Source organism: Prionailurus viverrinus, chromosome D1 (assembly GCF_022837055.1).
Source record: "Prionailurus viverrinus isolate Anna chromosome D1, UM_Priviv_1.0, whole genome shotgun sequence".
Classification (NCBI taxonomy): Eukaryota; Metazoa; Chordata; class Mammalia; order Carnivora; family Felidae; genus Prionailurus; species Prionailurus viverrinus.
The window spans coordinates 12,358,019-12,370,738 of NC_062570.1; positions in this window are offsets into that span (position 1 = coordinate 12,358,019).

Below are 12,720 nucleotides of genomic sequence, written 5' to 3' on the forward strand. Positions count from 1 at the left end.
AGTGAGTCTTGAACTCACAGTGAGTACCCGATCGCCAGGCAAACAGAAGGTGGGGTGGAGGCAGGCTGGGGTGTTGAAAGCATTTCTGATGGAAGAAGCAGCCTGGCCAAGGTGGGAGCCTTGGGGGGTGGGGACATCAGTCATGTTTGGGGAACCTCAGTCAGGAAACACAGAATAAGTGACCATTATATTCCTGTCCCTGTTTTGTCTTCTGAGGATATGGTGAATGAGTCCAGCAAGGCCCTGCCCTCATTCGACTTTGGAGAAGGGAAGGCAGACAATAAAGGAATAGACAAAAAAAAAAAAAAAAAAAAAAGTGAGCCCTAAGAAGGAAATCAGCAGGGAGGTACTGTGGAGAGTAACCGGGGCAGAGGGGGTGGGAGAAAGTCTCAGACAGTTGCTGGGATGGACAGACCTAGACTGAGGTCTGGCACAGCTGGACAGGGCTATGAGGGCGGGGCACCTAGGGGAGGTGCCAAACCCAGCAGTGTCCCTCTCTCTACAACAGAGCTCCCCAAAGCTGCAGGGGAGGACGCCTCTGGACGCAGAATCTACAGGCAGAAGGGAGCTGCCCTCCTACCTGTTCCCATCCTGTCTGCAAGCCTCCCCTGGAGAAACCCCCTTTACAATGTTCAAGCCCCCCCACCCTTACTTTGCCTTCCAGAGGAGGATCCCAGGCACTCAGACCTCCAGGGGAAAGAGCAGACAGTGAGGGGGATGGCTGGCACACCCCTGGAAGACGAGGCAGGCCGTCCACCTGACCATGTGTCTCTGTATGTGAGTGTGTCCTTCAGGGGAAGGAGACAGGACAGCAAGATGGCTCCCTGGGGACCAGTCCTAAACTTATTTTGGATTATTTCCCTTGTCCTTCACTCTCCGGACACAAGAGGGCAGTGGAGCCTTGAGCTTGGCGGACTGCAAGGTCCATGGGGCAGGGGACAGTCTTCCCTCAACCTTGTTTGCCTGAGGCCTGTTCTCCTGTTCAACCTGACCTGTGAATGTGGGAATCAGGAAGAGGAGAGCCACGGCTTGGCCAGAGGACCCTGATTTTCACTGACCTTCACTCAACCATATATAGGATGAATGCCCCCCTCCCCTTCCACAACAGAAACTAAAGCCCAGGTCCTTGTGCTGAAGGATCAGCCCATTAGTAGCTTGGACAAAGAGCAAGGGAGAGGCGCCCTAGCTGGCTGCTGGAGTGGAATTCTTCTGGGCCCTCTCTAGTGTAGTGAAAATCTCCCCAAATTTCATGAGGCAGGGGCAGGAGGGTCAAGTGCAGTGGATAGGGCCCAGCAAGTCCATCAGATCCACTCGGCAGCTATTAATGCCAATGCATGTGTCAGGTCTCATGCTGGTGCTAAGGAAACAAAGGAGAATTGGCTTCAGCTCTTCCAAAAAGTTCACAGTTAGGTGGGCAAGTGGCCACTGCCACGCGGAGTGGTTTGTTCCGCACAAGAGTAGGACAGGTACCGGGGAACACAGAGGAGGTGCGTTAACCTAGATGTGGGGTGGGGCGAGGGAGGTCACAGAAGGCTTCCTGGAAGCAATGCCCAGGTTGCGTCTTAAGGATAGGAGGGTTTAGCCAAGCAAAGGGCTTTTTTAGGCAAGGGGAAAACATGAGCAAGAGATCAAAGTCAAGAAACAACACGGGAGGGAGATTAAAAGACATTCCAGTGTGTCTGAAAATTTTCCAACGCAACACCCTTTAAGGTTGCAACCATTTTAATGGCACACGCTCTGTGGTCTGGCTGTCACCCAACTCTCCAGCCAGTAGAAAGGGCTTTCTGAACAGTTTTGTACATTCAGACAGAAGCTTCAGAGAATTGAGTTTTTCCAGGCTAGGACCTATAGGATTGTGAGAAACTGTATGCTGGGGGAAAGACTTGATAGCAGGGCAATTAGTTTTGGGGTGGGCTTTTTCCTTTGGGACTTTCTACTACATGTTGCCTTAACAAGTGACGAGGTGCATTTAAGAGGAATTCAGAGGTTAAGCCTGTAAGCAAATAACAAACGCAGTTTCAAAAACAAAAACCATAAGGCTACGTACTGCTTAACTAGGTTACGTAAAAATTAGATTGCTGATTGATGATAGACCCGTAGCCAAAGTGATCAGGCAGACAGACTGGAAGAAATCTTTGCAATGGATAACACCAACACCTTCTAGAATATACAAAAAACAGCCAAGTCAAAATATACAAATTTGGACTAGGAGGAAGTCCAAAGAAAAAAAGGAGTAAGGGTGTGATTAGGAAATTTGTAGAAGAGGAATCTCCAAAGTTAGCAAACATTTTGTGGCAGATTGTGTAACTCTTCACTGATTTCTCTGTCTTCTCTTCTCTGGCACATGGCAAGACTCCATTTCTTGGGTCCTTTGCCTCAGGCTGTGGCATTGGGTTCTGGCCCTAGGAATGTGAACGCATCTCATGCCTACTCCAAGGGCTGGATGCAGAGAATCCAGGGGAGACCTCTGGCCCCTAGGAAATGAGACAGCTGCACTGTAGAAGTCTGACCGCCTGGAGCTGTATCCCTCCCCGGACTCCCTCCACACCGGACTGTGAAGCGAACAGAGATGTATCAGCATTTACTTTGTGAAGCCACTGAGATGTGTGGGTTGTTACATCAATGAACTTACCTCACTGATGTGCACACTTAGATGAGCTCCAATTGGTTAGAGAAAGGTGAAATTTAAAAAATTATAAGGGCACCTGCCTGGCTCAGTGGTAGAGCATGTGACTCGATCTCAGGGTGGTGCGTTCAAGCCCCACATTAGGCATGGAGCCTACTTAAAAAAAATTGTGTAACTTCACGTATTTTCATTGGATTTGCAAAAACTGGTAAGGTAGATCATTCCAAGAATTTTGGTAGGGGTTAGAGGTGTGTATGGGTGTGTTGGTGATTACAGGAACTCCCATGTCCTGCTGCTGGGGATGTAGACTGGTATAGGCTTGTCGGGGGGGGGGGGACCCTGGTGGTTCTCACTAAAATTAAATATTTAATTGGCTTGTGATTCAGCATTTCTACTCCCGGGAATATACCCTGTGGAAATTCCCACACAGGTCTGCACAGAGGAGACCTGGGCATCTACAGAAACGTTGTGTGGGGGAGTTAGAGGCAATCCGGGTGTCCATCCCTGGGGGAGTAGATACGTAAATGGGGGGATTCAAGTCACGGAGTGGCAAGAAGGTATGGCCCACATGTCCACATAGCCACGTGCACGGGCCTTAAGGGCGTAGTGAAAACGATGTAAATGAAGATATATACATACAAAACAACAGTACCTATTTCACGGAAATACACATAACGAAAAGAACACGCACTAAACCTCTTAGAAAATCCTCGGGAGGGTGGGAGATGCATGGGGAGCAAGAAGATAGGATCAAACAGAGGGATCCCCTCCCCCTACACACGTTCTTTTCCAAAGCTTTCTAACAAGAGACCGAAGACTGACAGTCACAGCTTTTACTTCCTAGACTGGGTTTCCTTTACTGAGTCGGATTCCCATGAGGCTGTGACATCTCATCCTCAACTTTTTTTGAAAACCCCATGGTCAGCCATCACTGCTAATTTTCCAGTTTCCGAAGCATTCCCTTTTAATCGCCTGACCTCGTGGTTTCTCAAAAACAAAACAGGAGACAGGTACAAGAACAGCAGAATTACAACATCAAGTCTTAGTCTAGCTTTTTTACACAAGAACTAAGACTAGCTGCTTTTTCACATCCGTATTAAACACAGAGGAAAAGAGTGACATACATTAACCTGGCAGGACAGGTGTTTCAAATATATGTATTATACCGCGAATGGTAATTAGCAGGAAACAAGGGGGGAAAAATCAGTGGAAACGGAGAAGATAGACCTAAATCAGATGGTAGCAACTATGGTGAGTGCATGACAAAGGGACATCACACCACAGGGAAGCAAAGCAGAATCATCTGTATGGCCCAGAAGCCACCCCAGTTCTCAGCTTTTGCCAGGTGGCTGTTGTAGAAGCCCCGCCACGATTTTCAGCCTCATGAACTTGGTCATTCCTGACGGCCACCTGATGCGGCCAAGCCGCTGGTCCCCGGCTTTGCCAAAGGCCCCCAAATGCCATCTCGCTGCAGTTCACAAACCATGCCAAGGGGGTGAGTTGGGGCTGGGCACCTCTTTGCTGGATGACGGAACTGGGCCCAGCTGAGGCTCAGGAATCTCCTTCTCTTCCCTCAACCACCCCCACCCCGGCTCTCTCTTTTCTCCTCCAAGAAGAGCTCGCATCCTGTGTCCTTCCTCTCCTTCCCTGCTCTGGCATCCTTCTCAAAGCTTCCTGCAACCCAGGCAATGGATTCAGTGGCCAGTTTAAAATCTGGAGACTCGGGGCACCTGGGTGGCTCAGTCAAGCGTCTGATGGCAGCTCATGATCTCGCTGTTCGTGGGTTCAAGCCCTGCGTCATTCTCTGTGCTGACAGCTCAGAGCCTTGAAGCCTGCTTCGGATTCTGTGTCTCCCCCTCTCTCTGTCCCTCTCCCACTTGTACTCTGTCTCTGAAAAATAAATCAGCATAAAAAAGAAATCCGGAAATCGTGGGTATAGATAAGTAGAGAACTAAACTTTTTGGCCGAACCAGTAGCTGTGTGGCTTTAGGTTGAAAACCCAAAGCTCCGTGAGAGGATGCGCTGTTAGAACCCTAAGAAACGCACACACAGGACCCCCTCGCGTTCTGATGGGACAGCCTCCTTTCTTGCCCACAGGGAGCTATGATTGTAACAAGAGAGGGGAACAGAGAGGTGATAGACTCAAGGAAAGGGCTCCCCGCCTCCCTGCAATTAAGGCTCAGATGAATCATCCCTGGACTCACCATCCGTATTCATTAAAACCTAAAGCAGACCCTGTGGGGCCGCATCAAATTTGATGAGTTATCATTTTGCTTGTAATTTTGTTTATTATTAATTACAAGCACATGAAAGGCTCCAAATTGCTGGTTCCTCTGACTCTGGGAGTTGCTCAATTTGGCTCTGCCTTGGATTCCAAGCTCAGGCCTCACACCTGGCCTCAGGTCTGGGCTGAGCAGAGACCGAGGAAGAGGCTCAGCGCAGGCCCGTCTCTACAGCAGGAGCAAACCCCTGCCCCGCGCTGGCAGCAGAAGCAGGCTCCTAATTGCTGCGGTGTACCTGGGGGTGCGGCTCGCTCTTGGAGATAAGCAGAAGCCAGGGAGAGTAAAAGGCGAGATCACTGCCTACGGGAGTCTGAATCATTGCTGGAGCATCCCGGGCCTCTGATCTAAAGTAGGCCTTGATGTCTGAAGCACAGACTTTTTCCGGTGTTGGACAAGGGAAACTTGAGTGGTAGTTTCTGTTATGTTCCTCACCATTCTGGCCCCGTTTTTGTTGAACCAGTCATTTATCCTTCGGTGCCCTTGAATGCTGTAACCCCATTGGGTGAAATTGAGTAAAGGGAGCTTCTCTGGGCACGCCTCAGAGAGGAAACCTGGGGCCACCTAAATGACCAAGGATTCTTCATCTCTACATCTGTGCGCATGTCAAAAGCAGTCCTGCATCTAGACATGCAGGATGTTTTTTTGTTGGTTTTTTTTTTTTATCATGAACTTGATCATATATAGAAATGCTCATAAGACATTTGCATATAGTCTGAAGATTAATATAAAATGAACACCAGGTAACTGCCCCCCCCCAAGCTGAGAAATAGAACAGTGAAGGGTCTTAGTAGCACCCCCTTCTTCCCCTCCAGAGCCAACCAGCGTCCTGACGTCTAAGGTAATGATTGTTTTTCTCTATAGTCTGCCATTCCTTTATGCATCACTAGATAAGCTTGTTTACTTTTGCCTGTTTTGAGCTTTATATCATTGGAATAAAAATGTGTATCTTCTTGTTTCTCTCCCTCTCCGTCTTTGGAGAACCATCCGTGTTGATACCTATAGCTATAATTGGTGCAGTTGCATTGCTGTATACTCAGATTTATTTATTCTACTGTTGCTGGACATTTAGGTTGTTTCTAGCTGGGGGCTACTTCAAACAATGCTGCTAAGAACAGTCACGTGCCTGTGCCAGGTTTGCTCTAGGTATGACCCTGGGTGTGCAATTGCTGGAGATGGGGTATGCCCAACTCAAGTCTCCTAGTTCGTGCCAGCCTGTTTTCCAGAATGGTGCACCGGTTTATTTGCCCACTAGAAATACATGAGAATATCTGTGCTCAAGATCCTTGGTGCTGGCAGATGTTATTTTTGCCAATCTGATGGCTCTGTAGTAGTATCTCATTGTGACTTCACTTGCATTTCGTTGATGAGATTAAGCATCTTTTCATAGGGTTCTTATAAAGGGTCTGTTCATGTTTTCTGGGTTGTTCTTTATTTTCATTTTGATTCACAGAAGTTCTTTATAAATTCTGGATCCTGGTCCTTTGTCAGTTTTATGAGTTGTGAGAACTTTTCCCACTCTGTGGTATGTCTCTTTACTCTCTTAATGTGTCTTTGGTTGAACGGATGGTCTTAATTGTAATATACTCAAACTTAAAAAATCTCAAATTTCTGACAGATGGTTTTTTGTATCCGGTTTAAGAAATCCTTCTCTACCCCTAAGGTCATGAAGATATTCTTCTACATTACCTTCTAAATCCTCAGAGACTTACCCTTCGTCTATGGTTTTTAATCCACCTGAATTGATTTTTGTGTCTAGTGTGCAAAGAAGGCCCTAGTCCATCTTCTCCCCTATGGATACTCAATTACCCTGGCACTATTTACTGAAGAGTCTATCTTTTCCCCCACTGATCTGGGATATCACCTCTGCTGTATATCAAGGGTTGATAAAGTTATGGGTCTGTTTATGGGCTCTCTACTATTTCATTAGTCTATTTGTCAGTCCTTACACCGATACCATACGGTCTTCATTACTATAGCTTTATAATAAGTATTATGTCTGGTAAAGCCAGCCCTCCTACCTTATTTTTCTTCTTCAAGAGTAGCTACTCTTGGCCCTTGCCACTGTCATACAAATTTTAGAGCTGGCTTGTCAAGTTCCAACAAAAACCTATTGGGATTTTAATTGAGATTTTACCGAGTCCATAAATCAATTTGGAGAGAAATGACATCTTTACAATGTTGAGTCCTTCAATCCATGAAGTGGTCTATTTCTCCATTTATTTAGGTCTTCTTTAATGTCTTTTCATAAAATTTTATAATTTTCTCCATTAATGTCTTGTACATATTTTGTTGGATTTATTCCTAGGTACTTCTCATTTTTTAATGCCATTGTGCATGAAGTCTGTTTTAAATTTCATTTTATAACTCTTGCTGGTTAAAAATGAATTTAATTTTTTATATTCACTTTGTATCCAGAAATTTTGCTAGACTTTTATATTCTAGTAGTTTCTTTGTAGATTATTTTACATTTTCTCTCTGTATTATCTTATCTGTTTTTAATAATAATTGTAACTTTTTCATTTCCAATGCTTCTACCTTTTATTTATCTTTCTTACCTCCGGTGCTGTCCAAGACCCCTTGTAGAGTGTTGAATAACATTGGTAATCATTAAGATAGAAGAACAAAACTTGGCAATTGTTAGCGTTCTCACCTCGGTCCTCAGGTCAGAGGGAAAGCTTTTAAAAGTGTCATCATGAAGTACGATGTTTGTTGAAGTTTTTGTAGGTAATCCTTTTCACATGGAGGAAGTTCCATTCTACTCCCCAGTTGCCAAGTGGTTTTTATTGTAACTGTTGTGAATGAATGTGGATTTTGAGCTCCCCCCACCTCCATATATCTACTGAATGATCAGAAGGCCTTTCTCCTTAAATATGTAAATATGATGATTTACATTAACTGATTTTGTTAAATTTATTTATTTATTTTGGGAGAAAGTATGAGTGGGGGAGGGGCAAAGAGTGAGGGAGAGACAGAATTTCAAGCAACCTCCACCCAATCAGCGCAGAGCCCACTGTGGGGCTGGATCTCACAAACTGCGAGATCATGACCTGATTCGAAACCAAGAGTTTGACATTTAACCAACTGAGCCACCTAGGCGCCCTTACATTAATTGATTTTTGAATGTTAAATTGCCTTGTACTCCAGCAATAAACCCGCTTGGTCGTAGTGTAACGACTAAATGAATAGGCTGTCCCGTCAGACTGTTGTAGGTCTGAACCCTAGCTATACAGCTACCTAGCAGTGTGGCCTGGGCAGGGTACTTAACCTCTCTGTGCCTTATACGCTGAAATGGGGATAATAGTACCTAACTCACAGAACTATTGTAAGGTTTAGTAACACGTCCAAAATGCTTAAACCGGTGTCTATGCCTAGTAAGCACCATGTAAGTGTTTGCTATTTTATGGTCTAGACAAGAATTTGTTTAGGATTTTTGTATTTGTGTTCATGAGTGATTTTTAGCTTGTAATTTTTCTTTCTCATAAATAACCTTGGCATTATGGTTTTGCTCAACTTATAAAATTAGTTGAGGGGTGTTTTCTCACTTTCTATCCTCTGAAAGAGTTTGGGTAAAAATAAAATGACCGATTCCTTGAATATATGCTAGAACTCGCTTGTGAAGCCATCTGCCTGGAGGGTTTCATGCAGGAACAATGTTTGACTTAAGTTCTTTGATGGTTACAGGTCAGTTCAGGCTTTGCATGTGTTGTACGTTTACTTGGGAATGTCTCCATTAAATATTCGGTATATTGGCATAAAGGTATTCACGGTAACTAATAGCCGTCTTTGCAAGGTCTGTACCATATGCCATGAAGTTTCCATTTTCACTCTTGACATTGGGTGTATGTGCCTTTTCCTTTGTTTTTTTCCCCCTTGATCATTAAAAACAGAAATTTGCTAATTATATTTGTCTTTTCAGAGACCCGACTTTTGAGCCTTGCTGATCTTCCCAATTGTATTTTAGCTTTTTATTTCATTAGTTTCTTCTCTGTGATATTATTTTCTTTCCACACCCCCATTTACGCTACTGGTATGTACATTTGAGGGTTAGAGTTCCCCCTTAAATACTCTTTTGGCTTCAACCCACGAATTTTGATATGTGGTACTTCCATTACTGTTGAGTTCAAACTGTTTTATAATTTTCACTCTGATTGCTTTTTGGGGGCCACAGGTTCTTTATTGGTACGTTTCTTAACTTCCACACAAATCAGGGTATTCTAGTTATCTTTTTGGTTTTTTGACTTTTAACTTAAACACGCTGGTCAAAAATATACTCCGTTTCATTTCAGTCCTTTGAAATATGTGGAGGCTTGCTTTGTAAGCTAGTGTAGGGTAATTTCTAATGTGCTTTGTATTGTTAAAACACGTGTGTAGGTGTTGGGTGAAATATTTTATATGCATCCATTAAGTCTAGTCGAGGAATCCTGCTACTCACGTATTACATATTTTTACTGATGTTTTTATCTATCTTTAACTCTCCATCGATTGCCTTCTTATTTTATGCTTTATATTTGTCCTGACAAGTCTATGTTGTTGTTGTTGTTGTTTTTCCCTCTCTCTCTTAGTTCTTGCCTCCTTCTGAATTTTTTTTTTTTTATCATTCCATTTCCCCTCCTCTACTAATCTGATTGTGTTATTTTTGTGGTGCCTAAGATTGCAGTGTAGGTATTTTACTTTGGATCCCCCAAAGCACTGGTGAGGGCATGGGAAAGTGAGACAAAGAAAGAAAGGAAGGCAATCAGGCCCCATTCATGAACCAGTTCCTGCTGTGGGCAACTGGGCCTCACTTCCGCTGTGGACCTCTGCAAGAGTTCATAGAACCTGTTTGGGCATTCTCATCCCAGGACCGAGGAAGCCGGTATAATCATTCAGCAACTCTCCTTTGTCACTGGGTGAGGGCCTGAGGGCTGCTGCTCAGCTTTTCTCACCTGCTTTATGTAGGGGCCAAACATACTCCTACAACTGGAGACAATTCTCAGGCTCGGGAAGTATGGGCAGTGTATAATCATCTGCCTGGAATTACAATACGCATAATCTACTTAGCAAAGCCTAACTAACGTCTTACCCTCAGCAAGGTCTTACCCTTCCTGGACAATTCAAAGATCCAGAATACTTCAACCCCATGTATTTACCCTCCCCTGAAATTTATAGGCTATTGATATTGTGTATTTTAGTTCCATCTTGCTTGTTTTTAACCACATATGACATTATTTTTTATACATCCATTAGAATTACCCACAAGTTAGTGTCCTTACTTGTTCTTCATTCTTTTTTTTCATCTCAGACCTTGATTGTTTGCACACTAGTATTGCAGAACTATTTTCTCATGAGGTCATGACCTGAGGTAATGAAGCAAATGTTTTATCAACTGACCTCATGGGAAGAGCAGCTCCCAGTAGACCAAGTTCCCAGGCTAGATGGCAGTGATGTGCTTTCTTGAGTCCTTTCATCTCTCCTTCCTTCCTTCCTTCCTTCCTTCCTTCATTCCATCCTTCCTTCCTTCCTTTTTTCCTTCCTTCCTTCCTTCCTTTCCACTCTCCCTGCCTCTCTTCCTCCCTTTCTATTTCCTTCGTGCTCTTTGTTCCTTCCAGAGGCTATTGATTTTGGAAATTTGTCTTCACTACATTTTGCCCCCATGAGAGGATTGCCTTTCCGAGCCAATACCCAAGGCATTTTAAATTTCTTTGCTCACTGAAGCCTGTTAGAATCACCGTGGAATCTAGTTCCAGTGGGAAGGCCAGTGGACCAGCAGATGTGCCCTTCGATGCCCATGAGGGTACTGTTGCAACTCTACTCAAGGACTGGTCCCATTTCACCATTGGGATGTTGAATTGCTCCTGAATTCATATCCAAAAGGAAACTAAGACTTCCGGAGACTCCAAATAATCAGGATAAAGAAGGAAGCATTTCATTTATGCATCTTTCTTAGACACAGGATACGGGGTTCTAGGTTTTTTCATAGCAACTACTAAGGAAAGGATTTGGAGGTTTTAGTTTAATTGCTTCTAAGAAAAATTCCATAGTGGGCCATTTAGAAGGAAAAAGGAAAAATTCAGTTTGGGATAATGAAATAAACCACACGCTTAAATTTTTATCTGATTTAAAAATCTGGCCTTTGTTTTATATGATTACACAGTTTGTTTTCATAGAGTATATGTTAATCCTAAAAAAGAAAAGAAGATTTTCCTTCCAGAAAAGCTTCCAGAGGCTGTTGATTTTGGAACGACATCTTCACCACGTGTGTATTTGTATATTCGTACGTTCATAATTGTAACAGACATTCATGGAACAGTGGGCAGCAGGCCAACACGGAGGCGGGTTTCTATCTGTAGTAAAATTTGATTCTGACCATCCATCTTGGCAGCTTCTGAAAAGGGTAGGAAAAAAATTAATGATGGGACAAGGGGGTGAGGGGTACTACCATATCAAGGCCACATATAAGCTACATAACCACTATTTTTAAATTTCCCTGTTAAACAGACTCATGGGTGGAAAAAGGGACATTTCCCAAGGTAAGGACTCAGTGTAAGGGAAACTATGAATTACGTTTCTTAAAACCTTGAACAGGGAACACTGAACAGAATAGATACTATTGAAGAAAACCCCAAAACATGTCACTTTGGCATTTGATTATTTTGAATGAAAGGCGTTTAAAAAACAGTAGGTATAGGAAGGTTGCTCTGATCCTCCTTTTTCTTCCCGTAAGCAGGAGATGAAAGTCCCATATGAAAGGTACCCTCTCTCTACCAGGAGGAAGGAAGACATTCTTATCACCAGAGACAGGAAATTTGGGTCTCAGAAATCTATACAAACCTTGTTAAGCCAATCTTTACTTTCTTAGTTACTTATTTATCACTTACTACCCCTAGGCCAAACCCCTTTGTCTTGTCAATTCTTCACAAATTGATTGTTTCCTTGTCAAAAGATATATAAAAGCTTCTCACTCTGGCCACATCTTGAGGTCTTCATTCTCTTGTGAAGTCTCCCATGTAAAATATTGCTAAGATTCACATTCATTTCTCCTATTAATCTGTCTCATGTCAGTTTAATTCTTAGGCCCAGTCAGAGATCCCAAGATGGGAAAAGAGAATTTTTCTCTTCTCCTATATTATTATCCCTATTGAAACTGAGGCTTCAGAATCTCAAAACTTAGTTTTTCTAACTGCCATTGTCATACAAACCGTTGTTGGCAAATCAGGATGGCAGTTTGTGTCTTTTGACTTTGAGTTCTGGATGCTCCCTGGTGGTTGTACTCCACTACCAGGGTGGTTGGGGAAAGCAGGAAATAATCAGCATTGCAGCAGCCGTGCCTCCGAGCCATTCACAAGGATACCTCGTGTTGATTCTACGTCCTTCCAGTCTGTGATCTGACTTTTGAAGGTCCAACAGTTACATAATCTGAGACAACTTGTCTGTTCCATCTAAGTCTTTATAATGGGCAGTCTTAATATCACACATACCTCTTTTGCTACCCCGACACTTACTGAGAAGCATCGATGACTGACCCATACTGGACCAGACAGGTTCCCTTTCTAAGGTCTGTGGATTTGGACCATGCAGACCTAGTTAGCCAGCTGTGAGGAGATGGGTTAGAAGATTCTGTAAGGTCAGGCGCAGAGACCACCATTTGGAACAGTCAGAATGGAGCAGTGTGTAGTAGATGAGCAAAAGAAGCCAGTTTGTGGAGAATCAAGACCCTATACTTCCAATGAGGACAAAAAGAAAGAGAGAAGGAGGGAGAGAAAGACAGAGAGGGAGATAGAAATTAGCTGCCTAATGATTCTTACGGTTGGTGAGACCCAGTGAGATACCCTG